Source organism: Bos taurus, chromosome X, assembly GCF_002263795.3.
Source record: "Bos taurus isolate L1 Dominette 01449 registration number 42190680 breed Hereford chromosome X, ARS-UCD2.0, whole genome shotgun sequence".
NCBI classification, from domain to species: Eukaryota; Metazoa; Chordata; class Mammalia; order Artiodactyla; family Bovidae; genus Bos; species Bos taurus.
The window spans coordinates 103,986,304-104,009,346 of record NC_037357.1 but is presented as its reverse complement, the minus strand read 5'-3'; positions in this window follow the sequence as shown (position 1 = coordinate 104,009,346).

The following is a 23,043-nucleotide window of genomic DNA, read 5'->3' as shown; positions in this document are numbered from 1 at the left end:
TTTACATCCTCACCCCTTGGCTTTGGGCTTGAAGCTGTGACTTGCTTTGGCCAATGGGATGTTAGCGGATGTGATGCTTCTAGGCAAACCAAAGCCTCCGTGGTTCAGACGTGGTGCTGGCGACGTGGCAGTGGCAGGCCAGACTGAAGCCCAGTGAGGCGAGATGGAGACACTTCACAAATGCATAGACCAGAGAAGTCACCGAGGCTGCTCTGCCTGAGAAACAGGTGTCCAAGGGCCAAAGGGAGGGAGAGATGGGGCCCAGCTGAACCAGGGTGGTGCCTAAACTTGATCTGAAATAGTTCTTGAGCATCAATTCAGAAAATCAGACTAGATTTGCCACAAAGGGTTATTGCACTGAGAGCGGGGGAGCTGGAATGGTTCTTCAGAGATGGGTTGAAAAGACCAAGATTTCTATTTCTTTTTTTTTTTCTGCCGCACCTCACAGCATGTAGGATCTTAGCTCCCTGACCGGGGATAGAACTCGTGCCCCCTGCATCTCTGCATTAGGAGCACAGAGTTTTAACCACTGGACTGCCAGGGAAGTCCCCAAGATTTCTAATTCCATATCAATCTGTCACCAGGCCACCAGCAAGGGGTGTGCTAGGTGCTGTCTGCCACTGAAGCCATCTGTGAATGACTTGAGGGAGTCCGTGGCTGGAGCATGTCCACTTCATGTTGGCACTTCCAGCTCTGGGCAACAAGTCCTTCCACAATGGGGAAGCTGGGTGGCTTGTCAGTGCATCCACCAGACTGTTTATGTGTGAGAGTGTGTCTGAGTGTTGAGCATGTTGTTGTGTATGTGTGTGTTCTCTGTCCTCTCTGTTGGATTTGGGTTCCAGCACTGAATTGCCACAAGAGCCATTGGCACCCCCAGCTTCACTTTTGGTGCCAGTCTGGGCAGGGTCTGAATGGCAGAGCAGCTGTGAACAGCAAGCCTGCCCACAGAGGAGCTGCCAGACGGAGGCGCAGAGCCACCCATTGGCAGCTGGCGGGGCAAGGATTCACGTCCGAGTCTGAGAGCCAACCACGCAGGGCAGCCAAGTGTAGACACAGGGATGTGAGAAGCCATCTTGCCAGAGAGCGACTCAGCCATGTGAAACTCTGAGAAGACAGACAGAAGGCTCAAGAAAGACACACATACATACACAATGAGACACAGAGAGAAACGTGGGGAGAGACAGAGTCCCACAGAGACTGCACAAATTCAGAAAGGATCAAAGAGACAGACGCCAGAGGACACAACAGAACGAGACCAAAAACCAGGGAAGAGAGATGCAGAGAAAGCAAATAGAGAAACACGGAAGGAGCCAAGACAGAGAGACCCAGGAGAGAGACAGTAGTGACTGAGAGAGGAGTCCTCGGCTTCTCAGCCTCTCCCAGATGAGGGGGTGACCAGTTGATGGCTTAGCTCCCTGCCAGCTCTTATTCCATACACTTAGAGGTTTCTGTTTTTAATGCAAATATCTAGCAAGTTTAATCTCTTCCATATCTTGATGCTGCAGCATGAGAAAGATGTTCCCACTTAAGAGCTGATGGGAAATTTGAGAGACGGGACAGAGCTGCTGATTAAGGAGTCATGGCATGTTGGAACCAAATGGACCTTGGAGATCCTAATGCTGTCAGACTGCTTAGTGTTGTAAATTAGAAAACCAGGAAGAACTCAACTAACCTGCCTTTTTTTTCTGATTTAAAAGAGATGATTGGACATCAGTTGCTAAATAAAAAAAAAAAATTCGAGGGACTCCCCTGGTGGTGCTTCCCTGGTGGCTCAGCTGGTAAAGAATCCACCTGCAATGCAGGGGACCTTGGTTCGATTCCTGGGCTGGGAAGATCCCCTGGAGAAGGGAAAGGCTACCCACTCCAGTATTCTGGCCTAGAGAATTTTATGGACTGTATAATCCATGGGGTCACAAAGAGTCAGAGCAACTGAGCAACTTTCACTTCACTTTTTTCTTGGTGGTGCAGTGTATCAATATCTACCTGCCAAAGCAGGGGACACAGGTTCGATCCCTGGTCCAGGAAGATCCCACATGCCACAGAGCAATGTGCATCACAACTATTGAGCCCACGCTCTAGACCTTTTAGCCACAACTACTGAAGCCTGTGAGTACTGGAGCTCCTGCTCCACAACAAGAGAAAAAATTGCAATGAGAAGCCCCTGCTCTGCAAGGAAGAATAGCCCCACCTCGCCACAATTAAAGAATTCGAGTGCCCTCAAAAAGCAATGAAGACCCCGTGCAACCAAAAAAAAATTTTTACAAATATGTAAAAAATATGTAAAAATCATAAGATATGTAGTGTGTGTTTTTTTTTTTAAAGTTAATTTTAGGGACTTCCCTGGTGGTCCAGTGGTTAAGACTTCACATTTCCACTACAGAGGGAATGGGTTTAGTTCCTCATCAGGGAACTAAGATCCTGCATACTGCGTGGCCAAATTAAATAAATAAATAAATAGATAATTTAAAATTTTAAAAGTTAATGTTAGCATTTCCTGCTCAGTTACCATCCATGGTAGACTATGTGTTTGTCTTCCCATCCCCTAATGCGTTGCCTTCCTTGTGGACTCCCCTCCCACACTGATGTGGGGACTGGCAATGTGACTAGCATTGGCCAGTGGGATGCCAGCAACCGTGAAACAAGCAAAAGCTTAATGATTGCTTGCACACTGGGGCTTGCCTTCCCTTCTTCTATATTCCCTCTTGGAACCTAGCTGCCATGCGGGTAGAAGCCCAGACCATCTGGAGAGGCCACGTGGAGGAGAATGGAGGCTCTGGACCACAGCCCCAACTGAGCTCCCAGCTGGCAGCCAGCACCAACTTGCCAACCACATGAGCAAGCCCTCTTGAATGTGGCTCTTTCAGCCACAGTGGAGCCCCCACCCCCAGTTGACACTGCATGAAGTGGAGATAAATCTTCCCCACCCATCTTTGTTCAGATGGCAGAATTGTGAGCAAAGGAATGATTGCTATTGTCTTAAGCCACTAATGAGGAGGGTGGTTGGTTACCCAGCAACAGACAGCTGACAGACCTCATTCATTCTCAGAAGAGTCTGGTCCCACTCCCTGGGTCTGATAGAATTCCTATTGGGGTCTCCATAGGGTTTCTTCCAGAGATTCGAGTGCCTTCAATCCTATTCAGGTGAGGCAAAGGAACTGCTAAATGGCTGTCAAATCCCACCTTTGCAGTGATGGGTAAGTTGGTTCACTGTGTATATGTCCTTTAGAACATAAGTTTGTTTTCTTTCCCAAGATAAATATCTATTTACATAGACAAATAAGGGCTGTTGAGATAGAAAGAGCTGATTTAGGTTTGCTTGCTTATCAGGTGCTTGTGGGGTTTGAAAGCATCAAGGTCCCAAACCTAAAGGTTAATGTTGTGACACTAAGAATCCATCAGTCAAGGGGTGAGGATGGGGGGACAGTTCGCATTAATTATTAGTCTGACTCTTAATTTGAATCAATGAAAATGCCAGCATGACGGAAGTGTTTGGGCTGAATGATAATTAGCAAGGCTGACATGTGCCTGAACGCAGCATTGTAGGAGAGGAAGACAGAGTCTACTGGCAGGGGATGGTTCTGGAGGCAGGCCTGGAGCTGGACAGAAAAGAAAAGCAAGAGTCGTAACTGGAGGTCTTGGCCTTGATTGCAGTCATCAGGGAAGGCTGGAGGAGAGGCGGTCCATGGAGCAGAGCAGGGAGAGCTGGCACTCTGGATCTGGGCCACAGGGGATGCAGTCTCTGGAGCATCCCTAGTATCACTGAGCAAACATGGATTCTGTCTGAAGCCACTTGGCTTCTGAATGTACCAATTGTTGCCTTTTGAGACATGAGCCAAGTTGAGGATGCCTCCCTGTATCAAGATGTACAAATATCATATATTAATGCATATACATGGAATCTAGAAAAATGGTACTGATGAATCTATTTGCAGGGAAGGAATGGAAACACAGACATAGAGAATGGACTTTTGGACACAGTGGGGGAAGGATAGGATGGGACATATGGAGAGAGTAGCATTGCCATATATACTCTACCATGTGTAAAATAGATAGCTAGTGGAAAACCGCTATGTAACACAGAGAGTTCAGCCCAGCGCTCTGTGATGATCTAGAGGGGTGGGATGGGGTGGGGTGGGAGGAAGGCTCAAGAAGGAAGGGATATATGTATACTTATGGCTGTTTTACACTGTTGTACAGCAGAAACCAACACAACATTGTAAAGCAATTTTCCTCCAATTAAAAAATAAATTCAAAAAAAAAGATACACAGTCTCATTGGAGGGCCCAGGATGTCCCATCAGACCATAGATACCACCTGTCCTGCAGATGGGTGAACCGAACTCAGAGACTAGAGGGGCCTTGGTCAAAGTCACACAGCTGGCAAAGGACGGGACACCTAGGTCTCTAACTCCTTCCCTAAGGTGTCCTTCCCCTAGGCTCCTGTGTTTGAAAGCTCCCTGTAAATTAATTATCCTGCTGCATTTTCACCCTCTGACTGGGAGCAGGGCACCGAGCAGTTAGGCACTTCCCTGGCGGGAAGGAGGATGGGATAGTATGAGAGAGATGGATGTTGGTCACCTGGTTAAAAGGGGCTTAGCAATAGCTGAAAGAGATAACTAGGAAATTGCTGTAATTTACAAGAACCCAGGTTCTTTTGCTCCAAAATTGCTTGTCTAAAATGCCACTGGAAAGTCATTTCTTTGGATGAAACATTTCTAACTTCCCATGGTCCTTTGAAAAATAGAAATGCTCCTGGAAGAGAGAAAATAATTAATTCACATCTTAGTATGAATTAACATAATTAATCTCACAGATGTGAATCCAGCATCTCCTTTGCTCCAGACCCCAGGACCCCAAAAGTGGAGTCCTTGTGTTGAGAGGCTCACCAGAGACAGACATATGAAAGCTGTACAAAAACTGCCCTTTGCTGAGTATCTGCCTGGTTTCGGACACTGCATAAAGAAACCCAGTTTAAACCAAACCCATCCCCCTTCACAGTGTTATCTCCAGGTAAAAAGAAATGTGGTACCTTCATGAGGTTACATAGCTAGTGGGTAGTGAAGCTAGAGTTTGGGCTTCAGATCTGTCTGATTGCCAAAGTTGAGCATTTTCCATCACCTCACACAATGGCCCATGCCTCACTGAGACATGCACCAGATATGATGGGAGGGGAGTGAAAGTAGCAGGTCTACTTGCTTGGACTTCAGGGCCATCTGGGCTGGTAAGGAATGAGGGGGTGGGGAAAGGGTACCAGGCACTGTCCACAGGAGGGCATTAGAGACAGACGGAAGAGCGTGGGCAAAGGCATAGAGGGATGAAAGGATTGTCTGCTTTTGGGAAACTACAAGTAGTTCAACATGACTGAAGCCAAGGGTATGAGGGCAATCTGCCCAGGAAACTAAGTGAGGCAGGCAGGGCCAGCTCCCGCAGGATGCTGCTAACAAAATCTGGATTTTATCCTGAGCTTGTGGGAAATCCTTGGCAAATGTTAAGCAAAAGAGTGTTTGAAAAGACATAAAGTCCAGGACTCCTGGAGCAAAATCCTTAAGAACAAAGGCCCTGGTATCGGAGCTGGGTACCATTCTACTTCACAACTATTTATGTAATTGATTTATTGCTCTCTTTCCCCTTGGAATCCAAGTTCTCTGAGGTCAGCACCATGTCTTCTTGATTGTAGCTGTGACTGTGGCATCTGGTGTATAGGAGATGCTTATGGGACACTATTGGTTGCTCTTCAAAGTCCATTCTTCCTTTCCTCCTTGGACACATAGGCAGCCAGGTAGAATCATCATTTCCCGCCTCCCTTGCAGCTAGCTGGCCTATGCAATTAAGTTGTCTGCGGCAGAATAAAAGTGGCAGATGTGTGTGGAACTTTGCTTAGCATGTTTTAAAATTTTCTTGTCCTGAAATTCCCTTTCACCTTCCCACAAGCTAGGACACAAATATGCCCCTCACCAGGTTTTGCCCTCACAGATGAGAGCAACACCCTAGTGGGTGGAAGGGCACAAGAGCAAAGGATCTCTAGTTCCTGAAGAACCACATAGAATTGAGCTGCCCTGCAAATCTGGACCACTGACCTTAGAGCTGTAACATGATCGACAGACAAATTCCTGTTTTGTAAGCCATGCACTAGAGGTCCTTTTTCTTACAACTCCTGAACACTTGCCTTAACTAATACAATGTTGAATAAATATTTTTTGCATGAGTGAATGAAATACAGTTGCCTGGTGAGCAATGGGGGGCGGCAGGCAGGGAAGTAGGGGCTCTGATCCCCACAAAATCGAAAACCTGCATAAAAATTTACAGTCAACCCTCTGTATCTGTGGTTCACCATCCAAGGATTCATCCAATCTCAGATCACACTGTAGGACCCATTTACAGAGAAAAATGCACCTGTAAGTGAACCCATGAGGTTCAGACCCACGTTGTTCAAGGGTCCAAGGTATGTTGTTCTGCAAATGTTATGGAAATCTATTATTTCTCCAACAAGTTCATACCTTGAGGGACTCTATCTCTGTTTGCCATCCCCAAAGCATCTAGGTTGGGGCTGGACTCTTGTTGAATTGAATTAAATAGAACATACTCAATTCTAACTAGAATTAAACCAGCCATTTTAGTTGTCTGCTCTGCCAGAAAGGAAGAGTATTATCTCTAGACCAGTAATCGTGTGTTTAGGATGTGTGTGAGGCTCTTTGGGAGGAGTTACTAAGTGCAAAAAAAAAAAAAAGTCAAAGTGGTATGATTAAGGTAAAAACCTCGTGGGTGACACTAGAAAATTTGCGGAATTACTGCTGGCAGAACTCAAGCATTTGCACAGCAGCTGAAAAGTCACAGGGGAGAAAGGGAACCCCTCTCTGTGGAGAGAAGCATCGTGCATCGAATTTAACAACGTTGCCACATGCACACACACACACAGGCACACACAAAACCCTGTTCTGCTGAGAACTCGTTAGTTACATCAGATGTGACATATGGGTGGGTAATATAGTCTGGAGCCTACATTTCTTTAATTAACCAATAGCAATCAGGAGCGAGGGCAATTCCAGGGGAATGGTAATTGTCTGGAAGTTCTGGATGCCTGCAGGCTGAGCCTCGGGCCAGAAACCCAGCCAGCTCTGTCCCCACAAAGCACACAGAGCCAAGGTCACCACTGCCATTTTCAACAAGGGCCTTTTTCAAAAAGGTTGAGATCACAGCTGATTGTTGTGGGCAAGAATTTCCTCTGTGATGCATACAGCCTTGGGAGAGTGAGCGAGCTATAGGAGGCATCTCATGGTGCTACCGGAGGGAACTTACAACCTGTGGGGGTCTAGGGACCAAATTCTGCAGGTGCTGGGTGACCAGTGACTGGGGGAGGGCAGACTCAGTGTCCTCTGGTTCAACAAGTGCTTACTGTATAACTAGCATATACCAGGCGTCAGGCTGGGGCTAGAAACACTTTTAAACATCTGAGAAGAAATACAAAACAAAACATTTTAATGCGGTGATAGCATCCACTGTGATTGTAAATTCCTCATGCGTAGAGACTGCACTGTTTTTGTCTCAGTATATCCCACAGGACCTATCTCAAACTCTACAGGGACAAGGAGCTCAGTAAATGTCGAACTGAATTGAAGTTCATAGAGCGATGCCAACTAGACCACCAGTGTGTTGCTTTAAAAAGTATTTTGAGATCAGCTTTAATAAACTGATGAGAATGTCACATGAATTTTTGCCTGTAAACTGATGCTTTTAAAATGAGAGAAGGGTGTTTTGCCTCCTTAGAGTTGTTGAAACGGTTCCTTTACAATCATGCTCACATTCTCTGTTGGCTTGGCAGGCTCTTTTTTTCCCTGATAATGCAAAAGTAAACAAACATCTGCAGGGCCCCTCTCTAGATCATCACAAATTCCAAATAAGAACAGTCTGAATTAATGAGGTTTTTTATTTACTGTTCTAAGTGAAGTTGAAAGATAAACAGCTCTCTTTGTCTGAGCCAAAGGACAGTGAGCTCAGAACATTCCCAGGCTTAAGACAGGACACTTAACATCACTGAGGAGTTAAACTGCCAGAGAGGAAAGCAAGAAGGTGGTTCTGGGTCCCTGAACTTCCAAAGAGAGCCTCAAGCATTAACTTGAACTTGGGAAGGAAGTTGAATCTGTTTCCATCACAGGTTGTGATTTCTGGAAGCCAAGGTGGAGTTTGTGGGGCAAGAAGTTTGAGATAGACACCTGTGGAAAGGGGGAAGGAAGCAGGCATGGGGGGTGGTGCAGAAAGGGAAGAGCTAGCTGGTATGTGTGCCTAAGATTCAGCCAACCCAGTGGAGTGCTCTGGACAAGGACTGCCCATAAGAAGTCTCATGTTAAATGGCTGGCCCTTTACACTTCCCCACTGCTCAGTTGGTGGCTCAGACGGTAAAGAATCTGCCTGCAATGCAGGAGACATAGGAGATGCAGGTTCGATCCTTGGGTCAGGAAGATTCCCTGGAGGAAGGCATGGCAACCCACTCCAGCATTCTTGAATGGAGAATCTCATGGACAGAGGAGCTTGACAGGCTACACTTCACGGGGTTGCAAAGAGTCGGATACGACTGAAGCGACTTAGCACACATGCACAATCCCTTGGGATGGGCAGGAAGAGGAGAGATTGGGAGGGCAGAAGAGGGTTTAGAAAGATGAGCAGATGGGCATGAGAAGAACGGGAATATTGTAGGCAAGAGAACTACATGAATAAGGCTTGGAAGAAATATTTGCAAGATGTGTGTCTCAGTTTAGAGGTAAGGATTCAAGTGCAAGTAGTTTATCTGGGACATGATTCTAGAACATGCCAGTAGGAGAGTGGGGTAAGACAGACATGGCAGAGAAGGTAGCCAGCAAAGGAAGTGTTACCAAGCTACTTATCACTGTGAGCAACTAGACAGCAGTCCCTCTGTGAACCTCTGGGGGGCAGTATAGGACACACCTCAGTTATCCCAGCCATGGAACAAGCGAGCTGGGGTATTGATCCACCAGATCCTGTCAGGCATGGGCAGAGGGAAGGGGCGTGAAGGACGTCAAGTCCTTGGCTCCTCCCGCTGGCCACATACACAGCCAGAGCAGGCTCCAGTGGCCAAAAGCCGTTGGGCAGAGAAGCAGGTGGCAGCAGTTGGAAATGGCCCACATTCACAAAAATGTTAAGTACCACAGTGGTATGGTTAGGACATGGGCAGGGGGGTGCTGGGAAACATTCTGTGGCTGGTACATGAAACAGCTCCATTAGAGAGGGAACAGGCCTCATGAGGGGCTGAATAATGGCCTCCAAAGAAGCTCTATGGACCACTGCATCTGGGACTCCTTGATGGGGGAGGGGAGGCATGATGCCAGCCCCTTCCTGTCACCTGCCCCTTCCTTGTCACAGCTCACCCCAGAAGGTGTTAACTCCCCCACACCTCCAGGCTGTGTTCCTCAGCCTCTCCAGGAGCTTCCAGGGATACCAAAGCCTCCGTGGTTCAGACCTGTCTCCAGCACCAGGCGGAAACACAGGGAGGCGAGGTGGGGGCACTTCACAAATGCAGAGACAGGAGCAGTCATTGAGACTTCTCTGTCTGAAAAACACAGGTGCCTGAGGGCTGGAGGGAGAGAGGGTTGGGGTCCAGTCGAACTGGGGTGGTGCCTCAACTTGACCTGAAATAGTTCTTGAGCATCAGTTCAGAAAATCAGACCAGAATCACCATGAAGGGTTATTGCAATACATCCTCATGCAGAGTCAAAGCCTGAAATGTCACCTCCCCTCTTGCATTGACCCTGAAACTGTCTGATGAGGCTGGAAAATTCTGGAGGTTAGCACTGGCATAGACTGCTAGGGAAGTGATTCAGCGATCCTTCGCTGGACCATGTTATGACAAGATTGGGTTCGAAGAAGACAGTCCCTCAGCCCAAAGGCAATGCATCTTCTAAGCTATTGAGGCTCATTCTGCAGATGGCCTTCTTCATCTTCTGGGAAGTTAGCAGAGTGATACGCAGCTTCCCTGTGTGCTCTTGGACCAAAACTATTGTCAGGAGAATGTGCCCGGGGCCAGCCTGTGAGAAGAAGAAAGATGTGAGGAGCAGAGCCCAGTCACCTCAGTCACACCCAGGGAAGCCCTTCTAGATCAGCGGCTAACAAGCAGACCCTCAGACGTACGAGGGAGCACAGCCAAGGTCAGCAGAGCCATCCAGCTGATCCACAGCAAACCCAGCTGAAAGTAGCTGAGCCCAGCCCAGAGTAGCCGAAACTTGCAGACCTAGTAATGAAATAAATGATTATTGTTACATGCCACTGAGATTCTGTAAGGGGGGCACGGGGCAGCTGTGCAGAGTTATTGTGGCAATAGCTGACTGACAGCATTCCATCCATCCCAAGCTGAACTCTCCCTCTGTGAATTCCCATTGGCTCTTCCTGTAGCAGTTTCTCATTTGTCTAATCCTTTCACCTCCCAAACCCGACTGCAGACTCGAGTGTTCAGGTTTACATTTGTCTATCTCCTTATAGAATATTTAGCAACCGCATTGAGCATGTAGTAAACCTTCAAAGTGTTGGTGTCATTTCTATAATAAACCCATGTGGCATGGACTATTTGCCTTCATTTCCAATGCCACTGCTGTGTGTTTTCCATAATTTGAGAATATGAGACTAGCAGAGAAGTTAAATGGCATCAGCCCAACACCCTCCTTTGGCAGATGGGAAAACTGAGGCTCGGAGGGATTAAATTATTTGTCTGTGGCCACATGGCTGTAGGAAGCAGAACTTGACGCAACAGCCAAGTCTCCTATATCCCTGGTGCTCCTTTCCAAAGTACTGAAATCAGTTCCATAATTGATTCCAGGGGCTGTTGTCACCAATGTGATGAGGAGGATTCTGGGCATAGTAGGAGAAAGCTCCAAGATCAATTAGCCATGTCTTCCAGGAGAGAGGAAGATGGAAGTAGGGGTAGATATGCCCTGTGACCACTGTATCTACTACATCTGACTGCTTATTGGTTAGTCTGTCACAGTCCTTAACCTTCTCCACATGGAGAATTAGAATGTTTGGGATCCCTTTGTGACTTAGTATCATCAAGGTCCATGTGTTGCCACCCAGTATTGGTCTCAATACTATCACCACCACATCACCCATCACCTCTGCCTCCGGCTGCTTGGCTCACTTCACAAAATTCTTTCACATACTTGAATTCATGCCATCCCCACAAAGTCTCTTCAGGTGAGAACTGGAGTCGTTTTTATCCCCAACGTATGGACGTGGATTTTGAAGCTCAGAGTTGTGAAGCCACTTGCTTGAGTTCACATGGCAAAGTAACCAGCCAATGTGGTACAAGGTCCCAGGTAGTCTGACTCCCAGTAAAATGCTCCCTGCACAAACTTTCCTTACATCCATTCTTCACATAGCTTAAAATCCATGACTCACAGAAGACGGGAGTGCTTGCAGTTGGGCTTTGAAGGGAAAACAACGAAGGTTAGAACCATAGCTCTGCGACTTCCTAAGCGGTGGGGACCTGGGCTAGTGCCTCTCCTTCCCTGGGTCTCAGTTTCCTCGTCTAGAAATTGGGACTATCATATTGCCTTGAAGGCTGTGGTGAAAATTCAGTGCTGCAAATGAGCTTGGCACAGTACCTGGTTCATAGTGAGCGCACAGTCATTGTTAACAACAATTATTATTACAATATTATATGTATGAAGGTCCATGTTTCCTCCAGTGCGATATACAAAACTGATAACACCTTAACAGAGGAGAGAGTCCACAGACATCAATAAATACAGTGCAAGAGAATGTCTAATGAATACTAGAGTAGAAGTAGGGTAACCTAGTGAAGAAAACAAGATTGAATTTGGCTCTACAATATACAAAGGTATTCAGAGAAGGCAATGGCACCGCACTCCAGTACTCTTGCCTGGAAAATCCCATGGATGGAGGAGCCTGGTGGGCTGCAGTCCATGGGGTCGAGAAGAGTCAGACACGACTGAGCGACTTCACTTTCACTTTTCACTTTCATGCATTGGAGAAGGAAATGGCAACCCACTCCAGTGTTCTTGCCTGGAGAATCCCAGGGATAGGGGAGCCTGGTGGGCTGCCGTCTATGGGGTCGCACAGAGTCGGACACGACTGAAGTGACTTAGCAGTAGCATACAAAATTATTGAGGACTTTTATAGAAGGGAAAAGACCATGGTTCTTTTCAAGGAAGGAGTTAGGAGGAGGTGACTATCAATCTGGTTCATGAAATAAATAGACAATTTAGAACAACAGAGCAGAGTTGAGGGGGTGCTTCAGGTAAAGAGAACAACATGATCAAAGAGAGATTAAAAATGATTATTGTGTATTAGAATGCAACTAATATATTAATATCAATTAGGATTATATTCAGTTGTAAGTAAGAAAATATCCAAGTGGTATTAAATGAATAGAGGTGAGTTTCATATAACAAGAAATCTACAAGTTGGCAGTTGCCGGTGTTGGTTGATTCAGTCACTCAAGTACATCAGCGGTGACATTTCTGCCACTTTCTTAGCCTTTCCCTCATACTGGTCCCAAAAAAGCTGCTTGGTTCCAGCCATCACATCTATATCTACACTTAAGACAGAAGAAAGAGGGAAGATGATGCCAACTATTTTAGTTTGAGTTGCTCCCAAATCAGAGCCCAAAACAAAGACTTGGGACCACATACTTTATTTGGCAACTGATTCCTGGAAGCAGAAGAGGAAGAATGGAGAGACAGAGAGAGGGAAAAATAAAAAGATAGGAAGATGTGCTGAGGAGTTTGCTGCCTTGGGTAATGGGGGCTTAGTTCCACCTGGACCCAGAGAAGTGTATGCAGTGCCTCTCAGAAGTGTACCCCTGAAAGAAAGGACTGTACTTGTGTGCAGATCCACTGAGCTTACATAGCACCAGAGAAGCCCTGGAGCAGACAGCAGGAAGGTGTGCAGTGTACACTTGAAGTCGGATGCTGTCTGCATGAAATGGATCCAAACGACACAAAACTGTCCACTGCAGCTGCAGCTGAAATCCGAGGTGGGCTAAGGGCATGCAATACGGGGCGCCACAGCCATCTGCCACCCCAACACACTTCGCTGTGTCTTGTCAGCCAGAACTGCATCACCTGCCCACTGTCAGCTGAAAGAGAGCCTGGGAGACGAACATCTTAGCTCATCCAGCCTCTAGGATAGAGGCGAGAAGGGAAGACTATTGATGGAAAGGAAAATTGTATGATTGCAGATTCTTGAAGGACATGCTAGATAAGACCATCTACTCGGAAAGAATCATTTTATACACAAAAAAAGAATCAAGTCCTGCATAAAGAGGGTAACTTCCCTGCCCCGGTCCTTTCGGCTCTGTAGATCTTTCTACTCCATTTATAATAACCCTCTTAGGCTACAGAAGAATGTCTGGCCTGGAAAGCTGTGTTTTAAAAAACGAAAGCAAAGGAAAAACTCCTGCATAACTAAGGTGAAGTCTGTTGTCGCAAGACCTAGAAAAATAAGCCCAGGCACTTGGACTTGCTCTGAGGGACAATGGGGAGCCATTGTAGAATCTTAAACAGGAGCCTGGCAATTGGAGTCACTTGTAGGTGGATATTATATAAATATAAGGGGTTATTTCTCTGTTGATTATGGCTGCTGATTCAGCCAAGGGAAAATGGAGTTCTGGACAGGCCCATACCTCCAGCGGTGACTGCAGGTGCTGTCGAGGGGAGGTGCAGGCCGCTGTCTGACATCCTCAAAAGGCCCCTGATCTCCTGAGAACGGCTTGATGCTTATTGCTAATAACAAGGCTGGCAGCCGGCTGCAGCTTTCACTCAAAATTCTCCAGCTTTCAGTAATCAAAGCCAGGCCTGGGTTGTTCCCTGGCCCTTGACTGCAAAAGGAATTTCCTTGATTTTTGAACATGGAGAGAATAAAAAGAAGTACAAGTTGTTTTATAAGACAAGTGGGGCAGCAATTTGAAATAGGCATTTAGGCATCTCTTAGGGATTAACATCAGGACTCATTTAAGGGCTTGGAGTGTTAATAAGGATGAGATGTATTTACTTTTCCCTGGGTTCTTTTTAGGAATCCCTGGGCAACGTTCTGGAATTGATCTACCCTGGTTCAAATTTCACACGTCCCCCCATTTTCCATGCTGATTCTCCCACCCCTCTTTTATTTGAGTTGCACCTCCTTTTAACTTGGAGAAAATGCCTGATCCAGGGCACACAACTGGGCATAATTGGTACCCAGAAATACTGTACATCAGGTCAAGGGAGCTCAGCAAACAAAATGGCCTTCTTTTACCTAGGGAATCTGGTTGGAAAATTGGACATTAAGTTACACTTCTAATTGAAATGAATTTGATGGTTTCAGAACAGTCCCCAGTGAACCCAGCCCACATCATAAAAACCACCATAGGCAAATTGGCACCATTCAGCCTTGGCTCAAATAGGCTAGGGAGTAAAAGAAGATGTAAACTGAATTTGTGGTTGTTTTTATCTTCAAATAGACAGGCTGGTGGGAGCTTCCAGAAGAGAATTCTTGGGTCAGATGACATAATTTTCCTGACAGTCTGGGAGGCAGTGTGGTATGGTAGGAAAGCACTAGGTTAAGAGTCTACTCTTATCTCTGCCCCTTATTGATGTGGTGTTCTTTGGTAAGTCATCAAATCTTTCCATGCCTCAGTTTCTTTGTCTGCAAAATGGGGGTAACAGCATCACCATGCCCATGGGTTGGTGTTGCACTCAAGTGATGACAGCTAAGAGGTTTGCCCAATGGACCAAAGTAGCCCCCAGAACCCAGGGCTCCTGACGGGTGGACATTCCCTGGGGGACATAGCCCATGGTGATATTTCTCATCCCATTTCCTATAACCCAATATAAACAAAAATTCACATATACACACTGCATTCTCATGGTTATTGTAACATAAATATGTCCCCCAGGGTTCCCAGGTGGCGCTAGTGGTAAAGAACCCACCTACCAATGCAGAAACCACAGGAGATGCGGGTTTGATCCCTGGGTGGGGAAGATTCTCTCGAGGAGGACATGGCAACCCACTCCAGTATTCTTGCCTGGAGAATCCCCATGGACAGAGAAGCCTGGTCGGCTACAGCCCATAGGGTCGCAGTCAGATACAACTGAAGCAACTTAGCATGCACGCACTGCACAAGGTAGCCAAGACTCCCTTTCTGTCACTTACAACCACGAGATTTTGAACAGATCCCGGCAGTTTCTGAAAGGGGCACTGTGTTATCATTAATATCAGCATTGCTGAAGAAGGCGGATTAATGAGTGTGAACCCTCTTCCTTCACTTCTCTTGGGGGCGGTCCACGGAGGATTTCTCCCTGAGCCACTAATGAATTTTGCAACTGTCACAAAACTATGCAAATAAGTAGGACCCACATCTGCTGAACACCACCATGAGGTCGAACTGTGTGTAAATAAATGCTTGCATCAAGGAGAGGGGAAATCCTAAGGTGAGGAGTGACAGGGCTTTGTTTGCATAAACCCAGCAAGGTATTATGGGTAGGATATTAATTAAATCATGCTCCTGGGCCTCACGGAGGCCCAGCTCAACGGCTTCAGCTTGTTGACAAACCGAACGTGCAGCCCCCAGAGAGAGCACTAACATTTTGATGAACAGGGTTTGTTGGGGGTGATGTTTCCTAACTAGCATTTTAATACCATTTTTGACGCTTTGTCTGAGCAACTGGAAAAGAATGCTCAGATAAAAGAGTAGGGTGAATATCAAACTGTCTGGGAGGTGACTCTTGCATCTAATCTTCGTCTACTGGCCTCATTTCCTGGGAAGAACGTTCTGTTACTTCCACCCTGTCCCAGGCCCCCTGGCGCTCCCCAATCTTACGCCTCTTCCCAGTGCACTCACAGCTGGGAGAACATCTCAGAAGACTGTTGAAGCTGCCTCAGGTTTAAATGAACTTTGAATGCTTTTGAGAGTCTGCCTAAGACCCCTTCCATCTGGGCTTTGGTTCATCCTTGCTTTTTGAAGAAATTAACCTGATGGTAGATACCGTCCTGTCTTCACGGAAAGGGCTTTTAAGGTTGAAATTAAAGAACCCATCTCAGCTGGAGTGGGAGGTTGGTCATTGAAAGCCTGTGACCACCAGATGTGCCCACTCTCTGAGAGATGCTGACACTCCGGTTCCTTGGTAATTGACTAATGACCCCGGTCCCCCCATCCCAACCATTCCCGTCTTCATTTGCACTACATGGCCTCTTTCAGCTCAAAATTTCATGCTTCGTTTGAGGATTATAAAGGCTCTTTTATGTGAGAATATGCAGACAAATATGAACTAATTAATGATTCCACTATCCCCCTGGGAGGGTGCAATCGTCCTATGACCCACCAGCTTCCCTGGCATTGCTTGAGTTAGGCTGGTGTCTGGTATCAGAGGGGTCCCTGTTCCACCCCCTCCCTCCCCTCACCACCCCCAGCCAGCAACTCTCAACCCTGTTTCCTCCAAAAGACATTAAGAAACCATCTACTTCACATCACCTCTGCTTCCCGGCTGGTTGGTTGCCTTGACTATAAAACCGGACCCCCACTTCTTCTATTGCCCCTTCCAATCTATTACCCAATTCTCTACCCAGCAGGCAGAGGGAGATTTCTAAGACCTATATCTGGAAAAGCCACTTCTTGCTTAAAGGCTTGCAGTGAACCTGTCAATGCAAACCCCTCCTTTCTATCCCCAACCTTTCCCAACATTGATCTTTTGGCTCCTCAAACACATCAAGATCTCTTCTGCCTCAAAACCTTTGCATACATTGTTCCCTCTGCCAATATTTGGACCAAGAAGTGCCCAGTTACGGCGGATCTCCTCCCTGAGCTTAAGTCTAAAGAGTTATTCTAAGCCTCTGAACTTTAGGGTGGTTTGTTACACAGCATTATTGTGGCAACAGCTAACTGATGCTGCATCCATTATCCTTTCTTCTAATAAAAGTCCATGGATTCTGTTTCGGAGATCACTCCTCTCCCAATCTCCATGGCCATGACGCCACATCCAGCTCCAGAGATGACCAATCAGAGCATTCCATCCCTCTGGCCAGAGGGACTGGGTCAAACTCAGTAAGTGACCTAAGCTAAGTCAATGAGATATAATCCTAGAACCTTCTCTTGGGATAATAATAAAAAAAAGTTTCCAACAGAGTTTCTAAGAAGACTACAGCTACCACCAGGAAGAAAGAGGATGCCTGAAAATCAGAGGGAAATAGCTGAAGGGCAAGGCACAGAAATGTGACATTTAAGTGTCTGGATCCAGCTATTCCTGGTGATCTAGCCCTGGACTTCCCAGTTTCATAAGCCTATGTATTCCTTATTTGTAAGCCATTCTGACATGGTTTTTAAGTCACTCACGAATTCATAACTTTTGACTAGTACAGGTTCCTGCTTTCGTCTAGTACAGCCCTGACATCATACTGCCCCTCTTCAATCTTATACACTCTGACCAGGTCCTTATCTGAATTTTCTCCTTATTTCTCTAGTCATTCTGTCTGTGGCCTTATTTTTAGGGACAACCTTATTCCTTCCTTCTTTCTAAAAGGAAAACAGGAGTGGTATGCCAAGGTCCCAACCACTTTATAGTTTTCACATGAGCATCAAGGCAAGTGGCCTGGTCTAGACCTGGCAGAAAAAAAGGGGGACAGATACTATATCCCACTGCTCTGAGAATCTGTTGGTTGCAAAAGAGTTTCTCTTTCTAGAGAAAGAGTTCAAGTTCCAAGAGGCATCACTGGATAGGTTGAGCAGCCTATGGAACAGCAGAATGTCTGATCTGTTTGCACCCAATGGGGCTGTCTTTAGGTGAGCTTGGGGTAGGGTTTCTCATAACTGCTGTTTTCCAAAGTGTCCCTGGGTTCGTGTTGTTAATCCAGCAAAGTTAATCTATTTTTTTTATCAACCAAAAGATGGGATGCAAAACCAATGGTCCTGCATTTTAAGCAAGATAAGTAAATGAATGAGTGATTTAAAGAAAAATAAAACTAGGGAATTCCCTGATAGTCCATGGTAGTCCTGGTAGTTAGGACTCTTGAGCTTTCACTGCTGAAGCCTCGAGTTCAATCCCTGGTCAGGGAAGTAAGATCCCACAAGCCTCATAGCACAGCCAAAAAAAAAAGTAAATAAAGTATGCAAGTGACTGTTTCCCTTTCAGAGATGTCATTGATGGAAGCGCTATACTTATTGTGATGGTACTGCCATTGCTCTCAGCATTTCTAGGGTTCCTACTTTGAAAGGCAACTCTCTTTAGGTAGTATAAAATCTAGTATGGGCTTATCAGGTGTGATAAAAAACCTTGAGATTTTTTTTAAAAAAAACCTTCCTTTTCTTCCTTGCCTCTCTTAGTGTTGGAGGACCCGTGATACTTGATCTTGATAACTGAGTAATTCATGTTGGTAGATGTCACTTAAGCCAGCTGAGATTGCTTTGTATTGTACCTTCCAGACAGAAACAACATATCTGTCTTAGACCCGTGGTGGGGATTTATTTGGGAGGTGAGCTCAGAAAGCAGGGGTAAGAAACAGGGAAAGGAGGAAATGCCACCAGAAGAATGAATTATTGAGGCCTGTAATGTAGGAAATTGGGGGCTCAGTTCCATCGCGACCACTAAGAGACATAGGATGTCTCCTAGAATCGTCGGCTGAGAACACAGAAGGCTGGAGTTTTATTCTCCATCAGTTGAGTTCAGCGTTTGCCTGCAGTAGTTATCTCCCCCATATTTCTGGGCTTTGCTTCCAAGCTGAGTAGATTCCCAAGCCTTTACAAAGACCTTGAGGCAGGAAAAAAAAAAAAAAACAGATGTATGCTGCAGCACATTTGAGATGAAACATGATTGCAGGATGAGTCTGAACTCACACCAGCCACCAATCCATCACTGCTGGGGCCAGTATCAAAGGTATTCTGAGGAGATGGCACTTGGGGTACCGAAAACATCTGCCATGGTGTATGAAGAGCCTGATCCTTTATAAACATCCAAATGGCTAATGTTAGAAAGGTGACTCTATCAAGTGCTGATGAAGATGTACAGAGAGGGATGCTCCCAGGTATGGCTGGTGGGTATGTAAAGTGCAGCAGTTTTTCTGAAAAGGAATCTGATTCAGTTTAATGTAATTTAATTGGCATATGTGCTAGGACCACTCCCTCCCCACACCCCATCCCCACCTCCCAAGGAGGTGAAGAAGAGCCCAGAGGAATGGTCCCGTGCCCAGGTCCCGAAGGACATGGTTATTAAGGATGTTGACCATTGAGCTTTTGTTGGGTACAACTTGGAGGAGAGTTGAACACAACCTGCATGCCCATCCTTAGGGGACTGGATAAGAAAACAAAGGTGGATGGACATTATGAAATATTGTGTGGCAGGAAGAAGCAACACACAAAATCCATATACAGCAAGGCAGGAGCTCTACATAACGTGTGGAGTGAGTGAAGAAAGATAAGAAAATGAGTGAGATTTATAACATGATACTGGTCATGATGCATACCAAGCACCTACCAGAGAGAAGATGCTTGTAGGGAGAGGGGAATGAAAGTAAGGATTGGAGATGATGGAGGGAAGAGAAAGAAAGAATAAGATGCAAGCTGGGTTTTACCTGGTCCAGGGTTTCTTATATACTAGGAGCCAAGGACTATGGTTAACCATCTCCTTGGACCTGAAGATCTAAATATATTTTATTAAGTAAATAAAATGCCTGGAACACAGTAGGTGTTCAACAACTGGTCCCTAAGAATGTGGCTGCGAGGACAACTGAGTGATTTTCCAGAAAGACAAAAGCCTAACATCTCCTTTAGAAACTAGAAGGCAAAAAAGGAGTGGCTTTCCCCATCCCATGGCTCATATCCTGGGGTGGGGGGTGGGTAATATTGGGTCACTGGACCCCCAAAGGGGTCTGTCAATTTGAATAGGAAAAAAATCACTTTTTTATTTTCACTTGCCTCTGGGAGCAATTTAGCAAGTGCACGATTATATTAGGAGTATCTATGAGTTTATCACAAAGAGAAATCATAGATATTTTTATATCATGTTATATAGCTGTTGCAGGTATCTTGTGGAGAAGGAAATGGCAACCCACTCCAGTGTTCTTGCCTGGAGAATCCCAGGGATAGGGGAGCCTGGTGGGCTGCCATCTATGGGGTCGCACAGAGTTGGACACGACTGAAGCGACTTAGCAGCAGCAGGTATCTTGAAATACTCAGCGTGACTTGGAAATTATGGTCGTTATTAGACCTGCCACTAGATCATACTTAATGCATTAATAAGTGTGCATTTATCACATATCTGTGTTTTTAATATTTTTATAACTGCATTTCCACATAATTAGTTTCCTTTTTGATCTTTCGGCTTTATTTTATGTACTTAGAGCTGCTTTCTGAGAAAAGGTCTGTAGGCTTCCCCAGATGTCAGAGGGACCCTTGGCATGGCAAAGGGTAAAACCCTGTCAATAGGCTTTATTATTGCTTCCTTAAGTTGGAAGATTCGTGAGAAAATTCATTTAGGACTTTCCGATACCCTATCCTCACCAGACAAGAATGAGTTCAATGGTGGCCCCAGCTGTGTGGTGTCACCCAGCTGGTTGCTGCCTCTCAGGGCTGCAGGGACAGGGAATGACAGAGCAAAGGGGGGAAGGGAGGAAGGAAGGAAAAAGAAAGCGATTGGAAGATAATTTCCCTGGCTCCTTCTCATCACTGAATTGAACTTTACTTTTAATAAAATTATTATTAAGTAGAAATGGCGTGCTCATTATTTTGCATTTAGGTGATTTTCAGAGACACAGTCCCAGTAATTACTTGCACTGGGGAAGGCTGACACGGTCTATTTTTTCGAATGTACTTGAACCAGCATCTTCCACTCCAGGCATAGCTTTTCCCCAGACTACAGAGAGGCGTAGACAGTCACTGCTGGCTTCTTCGTCTTGCCTGACTGAGACCAACGCGTGCCTTTAATATGGCCCAGAGTTCTTGAAGTCATCATAGGGTACCTCACTCTGCATGGAGAAATACCCCACACCCTGAATTGTGATATTTGTATCGGAAAGCACCCCAGAGAGAGGCACTCTCTTCTTTGTACAGATCACAGCTATTCAGATCTGGGCTAAGTGGAGGTTCTCTCCAAGGCAGACCCTACCTACAGAATTGAAGCACAGCTAGCTTATTTGGGAAACTCAAGAAACCCTGGTGGAGACACGGGGCAGCGAGACAGGAAAGGGAAGGCAACCAGTAATGGGGACATTGTTAATCCAGCCACGACAGTGGGCAACTGAATCTTAATATCCTGGAGACACTCTGGGAAAGGTGCAGTACATGCATGTCAGCGTTCTCCCACCCAGTGGGGCAAGGGAGCTGGGGCATTTATATACCAACTCCCAGGGTCATTGGTTGAGGGCTGCTCACAGAGGGTGTCACTTCTCAGTTCTTCCAGTTTGTATGGACAACATGTCCTTTGGTATTTTTTAATTAAAACTTAGAGACTTCCCTGGTGGTCCAGTGGTTAGGGCTTCTCGCTGTCACTGCTGAGGGCCTGGGTTCAATCCCTGATCGGGGAACTAAGATCTCACAAGCCACACAGTGTGACCACAACAAAGCAAAACAAAAATTAGGCACAGAACTGCAGACACTGGCTTTTGGGGGTGAAGAGAGCCCGAGGCACTGGTGAGCAGGGAGGTGGTGGAGCAGCCGTAATACCTGCTGCTCCTCCAGGTAACAGTCTCTCCACCCCCCACTTCAGCTTCCCCATCTCTGCAAGAGGCAAGGACTCTCCAAAGGTTGCAAACTAGAGGCCTTTGAGCCAAATGAGTTTCTTGGGTGTGTTTGGTTTGGCCCAGATGGTTTTTATTGATAAAAATTTTTATTACAATTTTTAATTATTTTTATAGTTGAATCAACTTAAAATGAGGAGGTTTCTCATGAAAACTTTTTTTTTCTCTCCAGAAAAATCTATTTGGCAACATTAGACCTCAAACTCAATGATCCCCAATACCATATGGGTCTGGGAATGTAGACTTTTTTATACCCAAAGTCAAATTGTTTAAGGAAAAACTTTTGCAGCTTGCTGGCAAAGTCTCTCCTATCCCCTTTTTTTGTTAATTTTTTCTTCTTCTTCTTCTTTTTTTTTTTTTTTTTTTTTTTGCTGTGCTGCACAGCAAGTGGGATCTTAGTTCCTGATCAGGGATCAAACCCATGCCCACTGCATTGGAAGTGCAGAGTCTTAACCACTGGACCACCTCCTTCCTAGCCCCTTTTTTTAAAGTGTTTTTTGTTTGTTTTGTTTGTAAAGGCATTTGCAACTCTATCTTTTTACAGAGTTTCAAGGTGGGGAATTGGCTTCAAACCCCAGGTAGCCTCAGCCCACCCTGCCAGGGTTGAAAGCCAGGATGTTTGAGCATCAGCTGGTAGGCGGGCTGCTCACCGGGAAGGCCCGGCCATCTGTTCCCAGAGATGGCAAGGGAGCCATCTTCCTCCCTGCACACCTGCCCCCAAACTCAGGCCCAGGGACGTTTTATAACCCAAGAATGGTTCTGGTCTGAGCCAAGTGTAGGACCCCCAATACCTCCATTCTTTGCTACATTCTCCTTCATCTCCTGGAGTACGAGATGAATCAGCTGTCTCTAGCTCAAAGCATCTCTTTTCAGCTGCTGGGTTCCAGCCAACCCCCAGAGGCCACCAACTGTGCCCATCAACAGAAGTGGAAGTCGAGGGCTCTCATCCCATCACTCCTCTGCCCTGGGAGTCGGCAACTGATGACACAGGCTGGCCCCTGATTGCCAATCTAGATAGCGCTTTCAAATGTACCATCCCTGGTGATACCCTCAAACACAGCTGTGATTAGTCTAGTCTCCAAGGCCTTCGAGAAAAACCTCAGTGACTGAATAATAATGGGAAAGTCAGTCTAAAAGGGTGGGAAATCTGAATCCGAGGGTCTCTTTGAGTGAAGTGAACTTTTATTCATTCCACACGCATGAAATAAGGGCTTACAGGATGGTCAAGGAGCAGCTCTGACTTCATGAATGGATAAGAATCATCAACGGAGTCACTTTCTTTTTAAGAATAGAAATGGGTACGAGGGAAATGATGTTT